Here is an 18,978-nt window from a genome sequence, read left to right as displayed (position 1 = left end):
GCTGCGTAGTGGTCTAGTAGTGTAGCCCACATATTGTACCCAACATGATGTACATGAAACATCCTATACTACATACTGACTATTGCAATTAATAAATTACCAGACAGAATAGGTGCTGCTGTTGGAAAAAGACACCTTCTTCCTTCCCAGTTTCATGCACGTGGCAATATCGATACTTTGCAACCCTACATGGGAAGGAGGCTATGGTCGAGAGCCAGATAGTGCAAGTGCTCTTCAACTTTGAAGTCCCATCTTTGGACAAAGCAATCCGCACGGCACAGATTGATAATACATTATGGTAATGTCATTAAGAGCAGTTTGACGCATGTTTCACGACCACAGAAAGTCACTTCTTCAGAGGCATAATTTATAAATAGAAGTCTCTGTGAATGTATAACACATACAAGAATCCCTGCATATGAAAGAAATGATTTCACAAGGGTTATTCCAAAGGGTCAATACCTGGAATGGGAACCTGAATGCCACAGCATAGGTATAGATAAGTAATTCAATTGTCCAGTCAATACTCTGGACATGCCCACATTCAGACACACAGTATTTGGCATGCAGAGGGGGTCGGACCCTTCACCTAACACTTCAGATCAAAGGAGTGTCTTTCATGGTTGTGAAACGCGTGTCAGGCTGCGCTTAATGACATTACCGTGATGTATTGTACCATTTTTCTTATCTATCCATTTGAATTTTATATTTGATTTATTAAAGCCCATGTTTTATTGAGCAAAGCTATAAGCATTGTAAAGCTTCACTTTACAGCCCTATAAGGCTATGGCATCGATTGCTGAGCATTGCAGTCGGTGCCGCCATGACGACGCAAGAGCTGCAGTGTATTGTGTGTGTTTAGCCCAGTGGTATCACGCAGTGCCACCTTTTGGTACCGGGTGTAACTAGAGGGGAGCAGCACCTGCGATTTCAGTGGGGCCCAGAGCTGCGGGGGACCCCAGCTGCTAACCTTCCCTTCTTCTGATACAAAGCACTATACTTCAGATGAAGTGTTTTTGTGGCTACGCTTGTTATGGGTGTGAAGGATCAGGATGGCCACACTTGTTTTATGACCCTTGTGGGATGGCCCCCCAGGCCATGAGGGGAACCAAGGATAGGCAAGAGAAGGCAAGGGACGAGGTGTGAACCTTGGGGAGGCAGTAACCACTTTGCATCCAGACCTTGTTTCCCACTCATGGACTAGAGCAGTTTTTACATTTTAGCTATGTTCCCATTTAATCAGCAATATTAATCAGCAATAACTATATCCCTACTTATGAAACCTAAATGAAATATATATATATATATATATATATATATATATATATATATATATATATATATATATTTATTGTTTTTTTCAAGACAAACTAGGTTTTCATTGTATGGCATTTTTTTCTCTTGAACTATTTTCTTTTATATGCAATTTAATGAGAAAAAGAGGAAAACAAAATAGAAAAAAACAAACAAAAAAAACGCATTATTTATCAGTTTTACCAATTCCAGTTTAAAAATAAAAAGGGCTACTGTAGATAAAAAAAACACACATTTTGTTTGGCTATATTTGACTCTGAATTAATGCTACAGTGTGCCTTTTCATTATAAACTGAGAAAATAAAAGTATTTTTAATGATAAAAATCAATCTTATTGTTTCAGGGAACATATATTCCCTTTCACCAATTAGTGCTGCATCAGATAGTGCCAGAGTTGTGCACAGGAGCAAGCCCAAAGGTGCACAGCTGTGCTTCTGCTACAAGACTTATATCTACGTCCTCATGGCTTAGATGAAGTCACAGAGGATGTAGATATACTGCAGTGGTGGATAAAGTGGTTTAACCACTTTACCCCCGCGCGTACGTATTTCTCCGCCCCTTTTTCCATCCTTTAAAAACCAGGGACGGAGAAACACGTACTTTCCGCGTTCCCGACGCTGCCCGCGCTCCCGCTCGTAAACACGCCGCCCGCCGCTAGTAAACACGCCGCCGCCCGCTCGCCCAGAGATCAATGAACGGGAAAATCCATTCCCGTTCGTTGATCTAAGCCCCGCAATGATCAGCTGCTCTCCTATGGGCAGCGCAATCATTGTGAGAAAAAACTCACGTGTCCAGCCTCCTTATTCTTCCTCAAAGCTTCCGGAAGGAAGCTTGGAGGTCGCATTAAAACAAAAAGTTACTGTGGCCATCTTGTGGCCAAATAGTAAACTACACCCTACACATTTTTCACATACAAATAAATGACTTTTACACATAAAATTAACTCATTACCTCCCACACTCCCCATTTTTTTTTTTTTTGTAATTAAAAAAAAATTAAAAAATTTACAATTAAAAAAAATACATAAATAGTTACCTTAGGGACTGAACTTTTTAAATATTTATGTCAAGAGGGTATAACACTGTTACTTTATAAACTATGGGCTTGTAATTAGGGATGGACGCAAAACTGAAAAAAATGCACCTTTATTTCCAAATAAAATATTGGCGCCAAACATTGTGATAGGGACATAATTTAAATGGTTTTATAACCGGGACAAAAGGGCAAATACGTTTCATGGGTTTTAATTACAGTAGCATGCATTATTTAAAAACTATAATGGCCGAAAACTGAAAAATAATTATTTTTTTCCCCACATTTTTCCTATTTTCCCATTAAAACACATTTAGAAAAAAATAATTCTTGGCATAATGTCCCACCTAAAGAAAGCCTAATTGGTGGCGAAAAAAACAAGATATAGTTCATTTCATTGCGATAAGTAATAAGAAAGTTATAGACAAATGAATGGAAGGAGCGCTGAAAGGTGAAAATTGCTCTGGTGGTCAGGGGGTAAAACCCCTCAGTGGTGAAGTTGGTAAGTTTCGCTTGGCCACCCCATGAATTGTAGTGATGCCACTGTTCAGGACTGTTGCAGTGCGATTGCAGAACAATAGCAACGCAACAGATTGTGCTAAGTGCGAAAGGGACCTAAATGTACAGTAGTTTAAAACCAGGCCGTAGAAAGTGAATGAAAACTGGCTCAACAGGCGAAGAAAGAAAATAAATGGAGTGTCCGTAGTAAATGTATCTCACGTGAACCTTCAGCACACGCAAACACCATATTTAGGCCAAGAAGACAAAACAGAAAATGACATCCAGAGCCTCTGGGAGAGCAGCCACTTTTGTTGAGCAGCCATTTAAATGAGATACAGATGCAGCAGCTGCCATTGCACCTGCCGGCGCACACCAGTGCCTGAACTAATGAGCGTTCGCCCACCTGAGACCGCCAGGAGGAGGGAGCGTGGCACTGCTGGGGCAGAGGGTGGGAGGGCTGCATCCATATGCGTACGCAAAATGCATCCAACACAATGTGATCATTTAGCAGTAATGATATCTAAACAATGGGAGATACAGTTGGGTCTGACGCACTGAAAGTGGGGCTCAAGCAGGCGAGCAGCTCTCCAGCAGCTGTACATCGGCCTACACACCTGATGCAACCATTGTGTAATGTGACTGATCTTCCAAGCTGTGGCCTCCCATTGTGCATAGGATGGCAAGCCCCCTGGCTTAATTACATCTCTGCATTACTGGAAAGCTTAGCTTTGTTCCCAATGGTCCCTCATTTGGATCAAAATCTCTCTTTTGTCCAGAAAAATGCCCTCCTTTTATGTCTGATGTATAGATCTGTGTAAGTCTATGTATTATTTATCCACCAAAACTGCTTCTGTTGCTCATAATTATGGTCAGGTGGCCTTAAACCGTGAGTTCATGCTGGTGCCGTGCTAACGCAGAGGAATACACTGGCTCAGTGCACACAGTGCCAGTTACATGGTACCCATGTACCTGCTACAATCACTGTAATGTTCGGTCAGCAGAGACCAGGGATGGGGAATGAGGGAGTAGTCAGGAAGGAGAGGTGGCAGCACTTCCCAAGACAGGATGAATCTGAATGACTACCAGCATAGGTGTGCAGATCCTAATTATATGCAGGATACACATCTTGCATTCAAAACAGATGCACCAAATTAACATTAATGGAGGATGTTAGCTTCCACAAACAGTTTGTGTGCAGAGTGTTCCATACTGGACCCTTCCACCTCAATGAGGTCATCCTTCTGGAAGGGACCCGAACCTCTAACTAATTACCAAACAAGCATAGTGTGAACCTGGGAGTGACCAGCCATAAAATGGTTTACACAGGAGAAAAGCACAATGTTACACATTTTGTCTTGGAAGTCATGTGTGACCTCCTGACCCCCTACAGATAGATAAGAGAGCAAGCAGAACTAGGTTGGTGAAAACAGAATGAAACATTCCAGTGGACATGCTGAATTGCTAAATGGAAACTAAGGAAGGAGTCTGCCACAAGCTGCCTGCTCACTCCCCACCTGTCATCCCTTTCCCCTCTCCATTGAACAGTAAACACTGCTCGGTTATAGACATATCTGTACAGCGTTCGGTCGCTGGACTCTCACCCTAAGGATCAATGAATTAAAAGCCTCTAAGAAAAAAAGCCACCACATAAATCACCTACTCCAGGTTCCCATCACGGCTTCAACCATCCTGTCATCTCTCCCGTTCCATCTCAGTATCCTTTGATGAATGTCAACATCTTCACAGCAATGGCGTGGACCTGGAGGTACACTGGAAGTACTTCCGGGTCAGTGCCATTGCTGTGAAGATGCCAGCGTATACGAGAGGACACTGCAGCAGAACGGGAGAGCTGACAGGATGGAAGAGGCAATGGGAACCCGGCGCAGGTGAGTTATGCAGTGGCTTATTTTTTAACAGGCTTTTAATAATTAAAGCAGGAGGGGAGGTTCAACTAGGCATGATCAGGGGAGGAAGGGGCGTTCTTAGGAGGAAAAGAACTGCCCCTTCCTCCCCGCCCATATTTGACATTCTTTACTAGTAAAGTAGAGTAGAATGGGGACCACAGGGGCACTAGACAAAAAGGATGGTGCTGTGATATATGTCACAGCTCCACATATATGACAGAATAAATAAAATGCAAACACCCCTTCAGTTCAGGGGTACTTTAAGTGTCTGCTTCTACATACTCTTTCCCTGATCTAGACTGGCAACCAGGCAATGGACTGTTCCAAGTCCGATTTACTGGGAACCGAAGCAGACCAAAAGAAAAAGAAAAAGCCATAAACACGTATGGGGCCTTGCTCTACACTCAAACAAAGAGTCCCCTTTTCTGTCCATTTAATCTGCTAATTTATTTTTTCAGCCAACACAGGGCTGGAATCACAGCTGTAACCAATGACTTGCAGATCCAGCTCATCAGCCAGCTGGATCCTGTTCTGCTGAAACAGCGAGATTTTCAACATTGTTCCCTTTTGTACATCTGGAGAAATCGTTGGAGTTCAAAGGTGACAAGAAAAGCTCTTTAAATAAACCCAACCAACGGTGAAGATGCCCAGGCAACCAGCAAATCCACATCAGGGGGATGCTTATTAAAATAAAGCCTCCATTGAGAGGCCGTCTTTTTGTGTGTGTTTATAAATGTATCCAAGTTAAGTTCGTTTTCCTTTTATCACCATCTGAACCCTTTCTTCACTCAGCTAGTTAGCTTCAAGTGTACCTGTCAGAGCTTCTTATTTACTGCAGACTGGCATTCCTGCTCGATATGAACCTGTTCAGGTCTTCAGTGTTTGTATACTGAAAGTGCTGCAAGTACTTTTGTTATACTCTCTATTATGTCCTTTGTATTTCCTGTGAGTCTGATAATTCCATGTTTACGCTGAACGGATGCCAATTAACTTGGAGTTTTGTCCCTGCCCCTTCCTGTTGTTCAAAAAAAAATGAGGTCACAGTTATTGGCAGCCGAGATGCCATCATTGGTCTTCACATGACAGGAAGAGGCGGGTCAGAGCTCAAGACTCTCAGCTTTGACAAGAGATTTTGGAGCTCCCTGGAAACTGACAGTAATATGTTAGGTGTTAAAATGAACCTTAAAGAACCACTATAGTGAAAAATGTAAAATACAAAAAAAAAACAAAAACAAAAAACAAAACAAATAAAAAGTACACTCCCACCAGAGTAAAATGAACTATGAATTACTTTTCTCCTATGTTGCTAACACTTACAGTAGGCAGAAGAACTATGACAGAATTGACAGGTTTTAAAGGGAAGGTTCGGGGAGGGCTGTAAAAAAATAAAAATCAAAATCCACTTACCTGGGGCTTCCTCCAGCCCGTGGCAGGCAGGAGGTGCCCTCGCCGCCGCTCCGCAGGCTCCCGGTGGCCGACCCGACCTGGCCAGGCCGGCTGCCAGGTCGGGCTCTTCTGCGCTCCAAATGCCGGCACTTCTGCGTCCCACGCGGACGCGCTGACGTCATCGGACGTCCGCCGGGCTGTACTGCGCAGGCGCAGAACTACTGCGCCTGCGCAGTACAGCCCGGCGGACGTCCGATGACGTCAGCGCGTCCGCGTGGGACGCAGAAGTGCCGGCATTTGGAGCGCAGAAGAGCCCGACCTGGCAGCCGGCCTGGCCAGGTCGGGTCGGCCACCGGAGGCCACCGGGAGCCTGCGGAGCGGCGGCGAGGGCACCTCCTGCCTGCCACGGGCTGGAGGAAGCCCCAGGTAAGTGGATTTTGATTTTTATTTTTTTACAGCCCTCCCCGAACCTTCCCTTTAAGCTATCCCATCTCCTCTCATGGGGGATTCTCAGGGTTTTCTTGATTTTCAAAAGCACTCTGAGCAAATGCTCAGTCCAACTGCTAGAATAGTGTGCAAACAGGTTAAGCGGGGGGCGGGCTACATCTTTGTATAGTTCTTTTCCAGGGAGTGCTTTTGTAAAAAATACATTAAATACAGAGAATCCCCCATTAACCTCCTTGGCGGTTATCCCGAGCTATGGTCGGGACGGAAAACCACAGCTAAGAGCGGTGATCCCAACCTCTTCTCGGGGTAGCCGCCAGAGGCTGTGTGCAGAGCAATGCACGCAGCAGGAGCGTTTCTACATACCTCCCGGGGATTCAGACGTTGGCCACCATTCTTCTTCCTCTCCTCCCTGCTAGTGAGATCGCCGCCTGTCGTCATGACGACAGCCGGCAATTTCACTTTAGAGTTGCAGCGCCACCTGGAGGATGGAGGCTTAAAGGGACACCGAGCAGTGCAGAAACTATGGAAAGATGCATATCATTTTAAAGCTCTCTTTCTCCTCTTTCCAATGATATATAAACCGCCCTACGCCTTTTAGTTTTCGCTATTTTCGCAATTGAAATTGATTTCGATCACGAAAATAGAGAAAACTAACTGTAGGGCAACGATTTAGGTGTCGCCGGAAAGAGGAGAAAGAGAGCTTTAAAATGATATCCATCTTTACATAGTTACTTGTATTACACAGGGCGACTTTTTCTCAAAGTCAGCAGCTCCATTCAGCAGAAAAAGTCGCCCTGTGTAATAGAAACATACTTCTTTTTTGTACATGTTTGTACATATTTTAAATTTTACAGTTTTTCGCTGTAGTGCCCCTTTAATATTGCTACCAACAATGTTTCTAATCAGAGGAGTAAGTGTTCCAAAATATGAGCACTTTGTTGAAATAATAAAAAAACCTAAAATACACAGCAGAACCATTTGCACACCCTTGTGTAATAAAACTGTTTTATTTGCAACATATATTCTCATCGTATGCAGTATACTGTATACCCAATGTATAACTAATTAGAGGCATATACAACATTAACCAAGTGAAGCTCTTTTGATTTGGGGGGGGGGGGGGGGGGGGTCTAAAGCAGCAGGGAGATCTATAATATCCCAGGAAAAAACAAACAAACATATATAAGTAGATAAATGACTTGTTCTACTTACATAACATTTTGATTTCAGTGAATTGTGTATATTAAATAAAGAGACAACTATTCCTGGCATTTTTTTCATTTCACCGAAGCCAATCCTGATGTAATTTCCTCCCTTACTCTCCTTTTCTCCTAGAGCCTGCACTGTCGTAGCTAGCTTGCTTTGTTTTTACATGTGAGCACAGCATACATCGGATTTTAGCAGCTACTCCCTTCTCTGCCTTGTCTCACACTGAACAGCCCTAAGCCAATCAATGAGGAACAGGAATGTGGGAGGTGAGATAACAAGCTTCCTTCGGCAACGTACCAAATAGAGCCAGGCTGACTGAGATAAGATTTATTACAGCAGAAATATTTCTGATTAGATTGGAGTGCATGCAATGCAGGGTTAGGTTGCAGGCTGCATAATAAAACACAGGGCAGTGGGTAAATGGAATTTGATTTTGTGGCTTTCTTAGGCCTCTTGCACACTGCAAGCGATTCAGATTCAGATTCCGCTTTTTAATCTGTTTTTACATCAGATTCAGATTCCGATTTGCAGTGTGCAAGGAGAAAACTGCAAATCTGAATCTGAATCGGAAGTAAAAACAGATTAAAAAGCGGAATCTGAATCTGAATCGCTTGCAGTGTGCAAGAGGCCTAAAATCCCGCTTTAAAAAGGTTTGGCTCAGCTAATCTAGCATTGTTTCTATTCTAGCCAGTCTGTTCCTATGGAGGTTTCTGAAATTCTCCCCTTCTGGAAGATACATGGTAAAACCATATTGTACCGAAGAATTAAAATGACATATAGGTGCCGATTTACTATAGTAATTATTTTTACATTGGCAAAGGTTATGCACTTTTTGTTTCAAAATCCCAGATTACAAGACTTCCCATGAAAAGTATCCAAAAAGAACAACAACAAAAAAACACCCTGCAATTTCTTAAAGACAGGTTGAAAAAATATTATTTTAGGAACTCAGCCCTGTAATCAACACATATTTGATTAAAGGACACCCGAGGTGAAAATAAACTAATGAAGTAAACAATTGTATCTATCCGCCTTCTGCTAAAAATGTTTTTTTTAAGATATTGCACAGTTTTATTTTATATTTAAAGTGACTCCGAGCTCATAAAAAAAAATGAAAGTTGTACTCACCTGGGGCTTTCTCCAGCCCAGTGCTGGTCGGGAGGTCCCACGACGGCGTCCTGGCTCTTCTCCTTCTCCCCGCTCCGGAATGGCTGACAGGCCGCAGCCCGGGCGACACTCGCCCGAGTGTCGGGCTGCTCCTTCCGCGTATGACGCGAATTACGTCACACGCCGGCCGCCTCGCGTCATCACGGCGGCCACCGTAAAGTACTGCGCATGCGCGCTTTAATCGCGCATGCGCAGTACTTTCACGCCGGCCGCCGTGATGACGCGAGGCGGCCGGCGTGTGACGTGAGCCGCATCATACGCGGAAGCTGCAGCCCGACACTCTACCGAGTGTCGCCCGGGCTGCGGCCTGTCAGCCATTCCGGAGCGGGGAGAAGAGCCAAGACGCCGTCGTGGGACCTCCCGACCAGCACTGGGCTGGAGAAAGCCTCTGGTGAGTACAACTTTCTTTTTTTGGGTGAGCTCGGAGTCCCTTTAAATTGGCTTTTTAAGTTTTTACTATTTTATTGTTTTTGCTCAATGACACATTCATTGAAGTATGCCAGAGCTAAAATCTATGAACTATTGATCCTGTGTATCGCTTTCCTGCTCTCAGAAGCCATTATCTGCTAGGAAAGTGTTTTATAGTTGTAATGTCTTATCATTGAGGGTCATACTATAGTTTGATTCAGTCCTGACTCAGACAGAAACTGCCACTTACATACCTGATTAGCTCTTTCAGGCAGAGAAAGAAAAAAGGAACAGAACATACTTATTTGTGTGCCAGGCACTGTACATACACATGTCTATCTCATCATGTCACATGTCACCTTGGGAATCCTTTAAACTCATAGTATTTACATATACAACGGGACCTTTACCTTTCTTCGCTGTCAGGTGTTCAGGACTACTTTGTGGCGATATTCATCTTCATATTATTATACCTTAAAACAAAACAAACAATAAATTATGTAGCATTAGCCAGAATTCAGTAAGCATGAGTAAACAAATATTCAGAAGAGTAAGCAAACCTGTCATAAATAAGAATTACCGATAATCTGAATCATATTTTAGAACAATTCCAGGACGTTTTATTCTTTGGTTGAAAAAACAAAACAAAAACCCACGCATTTCCCTGTCTCCTCCTCTCACTACTCCAGCCAAGCAAACTCAAAAAGGTATGGCTAGCCACACCTAAACCCTACATAGTCCTCAAGTTCAGGCGTCATGTTCCTTTCTCTCAAAGTGGGCCATGCTCCTTCTTCCAGAACCAACCTGGTTTTCTGTAGTTTGGACACCATTCCTGCCTCAAGGTTACACCCCCACAATAGCCAAACACTGTAGATATACTGGGTGCAAGGCCACCACAGGCCCCTCCCACATAATTTCTTATCGGTGACGGTCACACTGTAGTCTGACCCAGTCCTGACTCAGACAGGAACTGTCACTTACATACCTTAAGATTAACTCTTTCAGACAAAGAAAGAAAAAAAAAAGGTACACAGCCTAGTTATTTGTGTGCTAGGCACTGTACATACACATGTCTATCTCATCATGTCAAATGTCACCTCGGGTATCCTTTAAGAAAACAAAATTGCACTTTGCACAATCGCCAGTTGTGATCCAAAAAGTCTAAAACACACCATGCACTGGTCAAACCATACTGTATATAATAAACAGCTGCGAAATTAGATCATCAATAGGAGAGTCAATAAAATCTACATACGTACTATAAACCAAAAATAGACACCTTTTATTATACATTTTTGAAACAATGAAATGCTATTAAGTGTACCCAGTTATTGGGCCTATAAAGATAATGGGATCGAAATGCTAAACACATGATTGAAGACCTCAATATAGCTGTTTCCTAAACGTCATGTTGAGCAAAACAACAGAATATAAATACTTAACTGTTGCCGAAAGTACTTTATAAGATACCAGATGTTGCTGTCAGAACGTCATTATTCCAAAATGATACAATAAAACTAAATACTATGAAAGGAATCAATAGGTGTTCCTCAAGCATGAAATAAATGGATCAATTCCCAGTAATACATGATTAAAATAACAGTACGTAATCACGCTGACTTGTTGATGCACATTAAGGGCTGGCTCAGACGGGCGTCTGCGGAGCGTTTACCGCCAGCGTTTGGGACTTGGCATTAAACACTACCATTCAAGTGAATGGGAGCGTTTGTACCAGGCTTTTACGCGAACGCGGTGTTCGGGTCCCGATTTTCCCTGGCGTTCAAGGCGACTCTGGACGCTACATGTAGCGTCCTGGGGCAGTTAACCGCCATAGGTAATGTTCCCCAAGGGGAAGAAAAACGTTGAACGCATCCGAAAGCTACGTGAAGGCTGCTAAAAGCCCGAACGCGTCGCCGCAGCAACGCCACCAAACGCGACGCCACAGAAGGCCAGGCAGACGCCCGTGTGAACCAGCCCTAACTTTTCTCAAACAGTACATATAATTAAAGCAGTGAAAAGAGGGACATAGTATTGTTATTGGTTGCTGATAGAGAAAGTCTGGCCCGCCTCCAGTTCATGGGTAAACCACACCCACCCATAATGCAGTTGGCTTCCCTTTGGAACTCTACCTAGATAAAATCAGAATTATCAAAAGTTCTACTTCCTTCCTCCTGCAGAACTTAATGTCTAGAGGTTGACTGAAGGATAAATGCAATAAAATATTTTAAACGGCTTCCTTTGTATATTTGAACTAAAATGCTCAGCTAATTACTGTGATCTAAACAGACACCGGCCAAACAGTCAGTTTCCGCAGGTGTGGAAAACAAGTAACAGTCATTCCTACTCTATACAGCTAATTACTCATGGAGAAAGGAAAGAGTACCTGGGCTGCCTGTTCTAAAAACAACTGCAACATTAAGTACAGTTGCCAGAGTAGAAGGTGTGCAACTTGGGCTTTCAGGCAGACTGCTTACATCAGACTGCTCTCTTCTTACATGGCTACTACCAGAATCAATACCTGTGCCTAAATAACAAACAAACACAGAACATGTATATTGTGCTTTTCTCCTGGCGGACTCAAAGCGCCAGAGCTGCAGTTACTAGGACGCGCTCCATAGGCAGTAGCAGTGTTAGGGAGACTTGCCCAAGGTCTCCTACTGAATAGGTGCAGGCTTACTGAACAGGCAGAGCCGAGATTCGAACCCAGGTCACCTGTGTCAGAGACAGAGCCCTTAAAGAGACACTGAAGTGGAAAAAAATATATGATATAGTGAATTGGTTGTGTACTATGAATAATTACTAGAAGATTAGCAGCAAAGAAAATATTCTCATATTTTTATTTTCAGGTATATAGTGTTTTTTCTAACATTGCATCATTCTCTAATATGTGCAGATTACACAACACTCAGCATTCAAAATGATTCTTTCAGAGCAGTCTGTGAACTAATGACCTCTCCTCTGGCAGAGGAAAAGTAAATAGTTAACTAACAGTTGAGATAATAAAAGTCAGAAAACAGCCCTCTCCACGACCTTGAAAGTCGTAGAGATAATGGCTTTTTTGCATAGAGATAACAACTGGAGTTTCTTAACTCTTCCTGTACTGGAAACAATTAGACTGATGTATCTGATCTTAATGTTTTATTTCTTAGCTGTACTACACATACAAATCATAATATCATCATTTTTTTTCGCTTCAGTGTCTCTTTAACTATTACACTATCCAGCCACCAAAATGTATATATATGTAAATTGCTAAAGGCGACACATTCTTGATTGTACAATCTAAGCATATGTATGTAGTAAGAAGGGTAAACTGAGTGCTTATTCTTTGAATGGATACTTTAAAGTGTACCTGAGATGGTATACACTGCATTATTTATACTTACCAGGGGCTCCCTCACCTTTCTTCCAGGCTGCTCCATTCTCCCATGGTTCGATGTGGGCCTTGCGCACGGCCGCCCCGCACATGTGCACAAGAGGATGACTGGCCCTGAATGACAGAAATACCAGTGGCTACCAAGGGAAAAAGGTGTGGCAGGGGAGGACAGCGAGGAAACCCACATAGGTGTGATGATTTGCTCAGCTGCCTGTGCAGGCAGGCAGCCCTTTGACCATTGTGTAGGTTTGCAGGCTGCAGGACTCTGGAAAGAAGCGTCTGTCAGTTTTGCAGCTTGTGCTTGCAGAGGAATTTGCATACGTTGTCATGCAAATTGCCTGGCCACATTCATTGGAGGCGTGTACTATAAGTACTATGTCTTTCCCACAATGCTTCGCTGGTCATTTCCTTTCCATGGTCTGTTCCTGATGGACACTGCTGGAGTGTCAGCCATTGCTATCTAGTATAGTTAATTCCTGGGGGTTGCTTTAGGCTCCCCTTCTAGCCCAGTCAGGTTGTATTATCTGTATTGCCTGTTCTGTCTTGTCTTGCCTGTTTGCCATTGTCCTGTCCCTATGGTGGTTGACAGGAAATGGTTCTGATCTCTGTTCTTGGAGTATAGCTGGTGCAGCGGTTGCTACCAGCTATCTCTTCTGTTCTGTCTTCTGGGATCGCGCTAGCTACTTTTTGCTAGCGCTGGGGATCCTTCTGTTCTGTCTCCTGGGATCGCGCTAGCTACTTTTTGCTAGCGCTGGGGATCCTTCCGTTCTGTCTTCTGGGATCGCGCTAGCTACTTTTCGCTAGCGCTGGGGATCCTTCTGTTCTGCTACTCTGTACCTGGATCACGCTAGCCACTTATCGCTAGTGCTGTGGATCCTATCTCTCGTTTGTCCCTGTTTTCGTGTGTCTGTCTTGTCCGCTACGCTTGCTGCAGGCTCGGTGAGGTAACCGTTAAGCAAGCGCTTGCGTCCTCTGTTTCATGTTTGTCTGTTTATGGTTAGTTAGGCGTGCTTGTCTCTATTGTGCTTATCACGTGGAGATCGCGCATAACCGCGTGCACTGTTGCGAATGAGTGCGGTGTTCGCGGTTAGCTAGCGGTTGTTATTTTCCGTATCTCCTTATTGTATTTGCTGTGCCTTTGCTACCCTCGTATTCTATTCTGTTCTGCCTTGTGTCACGTCTGTCGATCGCACCTCTCGCGATCGCGTTCCTATTTCGTATCTGCTGTTGTGTGTGCGTGGTCGCGGGGTGGCGACTGGATTGGCGCACACACATACAACCTATCCCTTTGCTCAATCTCATTCGCAATCGCCTCTCTTGCGATTGCGTTCTGCGCTTCGTACAATTCCTGACTGGCACTTGTGAAGGTACAGAGGATTGGTTCCTCTGCACTCCCCAGCGCCATCTGCCGACAGGAATTTCCCTCTACAGGTGCGTAGCACCTGTTGCTGGGTGCCTGCAAATATACGTTTGTGGAGGATTTCCGCCGTGTCAGCGCACGCGTTGTGCGCTGGTCACGGAGAAAGTTCCACAATCGTTACAATAGGTCATGGGGTTGGAGGAAGCCCCAGCTATGTATAAATAATGCAGCGTGAACCATCTCAGGCTCACTTTAAGTAGTCCCTCACATTACACAGAAGTGGTAAGATTGAACAATCCCAATTGTATTAGGAGTGGGCCCCTTTAGAGATTTCAGCAAGTATTACATTCTATGAGACTTGAGGTGTAAACCATACATGATTGGTAGATGGAGCACACTCTGAAATTTAGTTCTAAAGGAAAAAAAGAATGAGCACAAACTTGATGGTTGCCATGGCTGCAAGTTGACATGTGTAGAGAATCATAGATGGCTGCAGACTAAAGTCATTTTAACATTACATTTATTAAAGTGTACCTGAGACGACAAGACATAAAAGTGTTATATATACCAGAGGCTTCGTCCAGCCCCCACCACGCTGATTGCTCCCTTGCCGTACGTCTCCCCATCCTGGACCCTTCAGCAGAAGCTCCCGATATCCTTGGCCAGACAGAGCCAGTCGGCACAGGGGCAGTCCGCCCACACATTCTCCCCTGACACGCTCCAGTGGCTGGAAGCATACTGTGCAGACACAGAACGCTTCGAGACACAGGGCCATGCATGCGCAGTAAGCCCCGACTGGCGGAGATAAAGGAGCTTCTACCGGGTGATCCAGGAGGTGAAGGAGGACAGCTAGGGAGCTATCGGCGTAGAGGGGGCTGGAGGAAGCCCCAGGTTCGTATAAAACAAAATGAAAGTGAAGTTAAAATTTAAACAAAAGTGAAGTTATACTATCTAGCCTAGGTTCTCAACAGGTTGTATGTGTACCCCTGGGGGTACTTAGACTGTGTTTAGGGAGTACTCTAAATTGTATTAATCTATTAAAATTTGTTTTTTGGAATTAAAATATGCTAAATGATGCAAAATGAGCCTGAATTCTTATTTTTAATTAAAAGCTGCAAGAGATGCAAAAAAATTCAAGTTGACGCAGCAATATGCACATTTTGAACATGAACCAATCAAATCCTGCTGAGGTAAAATTCAATTGGTCCATTTTCAAGCTGCATACATTTGCATAGTCCTGAACCAAAATAAAATTATTTGCATCTCATTACCCATCCCTACTCCAAACAAATAGACAGGTCTCAAGGGATACTTGAGTTGTCCACAATATGGGGTACTCAGCGTACCCTTTCTTACCCTCACCGTAGGGGGACATGCTGTAATGATGTTGTGAAATACTGCTTTAGAGTCTAGCACTGCAAGTGTTTTGGAGGAAATGAATGTGAACCTTACGGTTCCTGGAAAACCCGAGTACAAAACAGGACATTCGTTGGTAAATGCTTGTAGACCTTGGCCCTGGTTCAGTTATTTTTTACTTCTCAATTTTCTGACCGAAATGATTTTCCCATCACATCAATAAAGCCCCTTTTCAGGGCCCCAGCAGGCTGGATGTGCCAATATCACCTCACATGATGGCATCATCTCCAGCATCCAATATCTAGAACTATTTATACATTTCTGAAAAAGAAAGACCAAAATAGCCGAGCCCCAGATGAACCAGTCGCTGTTGGGAGTCCTGCATCAATTTGTAGTACAGCTCCTAATCCAGGATCAGCAGATTCCTCCAACACACTCAGTTTAAACGACCCCCAGTGAAACGCAAAGCGGTACCTACTAGTGCAGGTACAGGCCTGGGCAAACTTGGCCTTCCAGCTGTTAAGGAACTACAAATCCCACAATGCATTTGCCTTTATGAGTCATGACTGTGGCTGTCAGACTCCTGCAATGCATTGTGGGACTTGTAGTTCCTCAACAGCTGGAGGGCCAAGTTTGCCCATGCCTGTGCTAGTACTAACCAATAGACTATGACAGCATTTCTTTTTTTTTTTTGTTTCAATAATTTTTTATTGAATTTTGTAAAGATTAACATTGCATATAATTAACCAGAGATTAACCTGTTAAACAGTTTAAGCATTCTTATTCATTGATTATGAACATAAAAATATAAAGAACAAACATTGAATGTATCAACATGTCCTGCTTTCCCAATTTTCATGGCCACTCTGGGCTTGGGTAGGCAGGAACCAAATTTAAATGTGGAAGTAATTGAAAGAGATAAAAAGGAAAGAAAAACAGAAACATGGAAGGAAAGAGAAATTAAAGAGAAAAAAGGTAATTGTGGTAGAGTACATGGCAGCATGTTTTGGGCCTATAATGGGCAAGCACACAAGTGTTGGTGGTGGTATAAAAGAGGGATATTGATCAAGTGAAGGGGTTATAAGTCTTAGGAGGTGGGTTATGTTTAACGGAGGTTGAGGTGGTTCTGCGGAGGAATTTCAACTGTAGGACAATAGAGTGAATGATTCAGTTTCAAGAGATTAGGGCTCTATAAAAAATTGTATCCATTCACAGGGTAGTCTAAATTCTTCATTGATGAGGAGTGATCTGCCTCTTATGCAGCTTTCTAGTTTCTTATTGTTGCAGACATTAGATCGCAGTTGGTTGAAGGTATGAGCATTTCTTGACAAAATGCAGTTTTAAACTTGGAGACAGAAGAGATAAAACAATTACAACATTAGTTACTGAAATGATCTCCAAAGGTCACTAACCACTATCCAACATAAAGGTTCTAAAAAGTTGATAGACCACCCTGAGCCAAGATACACTCACCTAAAGGATTATTAGGAACACCTGTTCAATTTCTTATTAATGCAATTATCTAATCAACTAATCACATGGCAGTTGCTTCAATGCATTTAGGGGTGTGGTCCTGGTCAAAACAATCTCCTGAACGCCAAACTGAATGTCAGAATGGGAAAGAAAGGTGATTTAAGCTATTTTGAGCATGGCATGGTTGTTGGTGCCAGATGGGCCGGTCTGAGTATTTCACAATCTGCTCAGTTACTGGGTTTTTCACGCACAACCATTTCTAGGGTTTACAAAGAATGGTGTGAAAAGGGAAAGACATCCAGTATGCGGCAGTCCTATGGGCGAAAAATGCCTTGTTGATACTAGAAGTCAGAGCAGAATGGGCCGACTGATTCAAGCTGATAGAAGAGCAACGTTGAGTAAAATAACCAACACGCACAACCTTGAGGCGGATGGGCTACAACAGCAGAAGACCCCATCGGGTACCACTCATCTCTACTACAAATAGGAAGAAGAGGCTACAATTTGCACGAGATCACCAAAATTGGACAGTTGAAGACTGGTCTGATGAAAAATGTTGCCTGGTCTGATGAGTCTCTACAGAGTCAGAATTTGGCATAAACAGAATGAAAACATGGATCCATCATGCCTTGTTACCACTGTGCAGGCTGGTGGTGGTGGTGTAATGGTGTGGGGGATGTTTTCTTGGCACATTTTAGGCCCCTTAGTGCCAATTGGGCATTGTTTAAATGCCACATGCTACCTGAGCATTGTTTCTGACCATATCCATCCCTTCATGACCACCATGTACCCATTCTCTGATGGCTACTTCCAGCAGGATAATGCACCATGTCACAAAGCTTGAATTATTTCAAATTAAATGGCCCCCAAAGTCACCAGATCTCAACCCAATAGAGCATCTTTGGGATGTGATGGAATGGGAGCTTCGTGCCCAGCATGTGCATCCCACAAATCTCCATCAACTACAAGATGCTATCCTATCTATATGGGCCAACATTTCTAAAGAATGCTTTCAACACGTTGAATCAATGCCACGTAGAATTAAGACAGTTCTGAAGGTGAAAGGGGGTCAAACACCGTATGAGTGTAGATCATTTCAAGCAGGAAACACTTTGCACAAAAGGTACCGTAATTCCAGAGATGCATGATGAAGAAAGTAATTTGGGCACTGGGGTTAGCTGCTAGTAGAATATCGGTAAAACCACCAATATTCTACTATTGGGCAATGGGTAACTCGATAGTAGAACATCTGTAATGTTTACCAACATTTTATTATTGCTAAACCTACCCCTAATCTCACTTGAACTCTCCCTCTATCAATGTTTAACTCTAACCAATCCCCCTCCCGCCATAATATCTGCGCTGCTTTCACCACTGAAAAATCTGTACACCAAGATTCGCGCTGCCAATCAACATTACAATCTATGCCATGCCTTTTTTACCAGACCACAGCAGCAAATTCTGGAAGGAGAACAAAAAAATAACCGAATTTGAGGAAATGCTTTAAAAAGTTCCTAATCATATCACCGGCAATGGTAATCACAGAAAGACTATTCAGCAGTTCAGGCATATCTGATAAGAACTAAGTAGACTGGATCCAGAGGGAGTCTGGAAGAACACCTTTAAGGTGCGTACACATGCACTACATCCGGCAACAACGGGTCCGTCAGACCCTCCCGCTGGGCGGGCGTTCAGCCGACAGTAGTGTGTGTGTACGCGCTGTCGGCGAACTGATAAGGCTGTTTCTGAAAGATCCGCTCCGAGAGGGATATGGAGAACACAATATTTATTGCCTTTGTAAACAATACCAGTTGCCTGGTGTCCCGCTGATCTTTCATGTATAAGTAGTGTCTGAATCACCCTCCAAGATTGCATGATGAGGAAAATACAGTCAAACCTAAGTCAGAAACCATTGATCGTTATGCTTGCTCTGTGTCTATGGCTTATAGGATACCAAAGCCAAAAATCTTCGAAGAAGCGGGGAGAGCTGGCATGTATAGTGAGCTGTCCTGAAGGCCACCTTTCCCCCCATACCTTTCTTATCT

General features: G+C 43.5%; 1 long non-coding RNA gene across 6 annotated transcripts in view; it reads right to left on the bottom strand.

Moving 5' to 3' along the window:
• LOC137547222 (uncharacterized) overlaps window positions 1-18,978 on the bottom strand; it is a 562,452-nt gene that overhangs the window by 66,772 nt on the left and 476,702 nt on the right. For all 6 annotated transcript variants that reach the window (XR_011026531.1, XR_011026529.1, XR_011026530.1 and 3 more), the window contains one exon: window positions 9,779-9,841. This is a non-coding gene — a long non-coding RNA (uncharacterized lncRNA). The remainder of the gene's footprint in view (window positions 1-9,778; window positions 9,842-18,978) is intronic.

The sequence above is a fragment of the Hyperolius riggenbachi genome, chromosome 2, assembly GCF_040937935.1.
Source record: "Hyperolius riggenbachi isolate aHypRig1 chromosome 2, aHypRig1.pri, whole genome shotgun sequence".
Lineage (NCBI taxonomy): Eukaryota > Metazoa > Chordata > Amphibia > Anura > Hyperoliidae > Hyperolius > Hyperolius riggenbachi.
The sequence above is the reverse complement of the archived record's forward strand: the minus strand, read 5'-3'. Positions and strand labels throughout refer to the sequence as shown.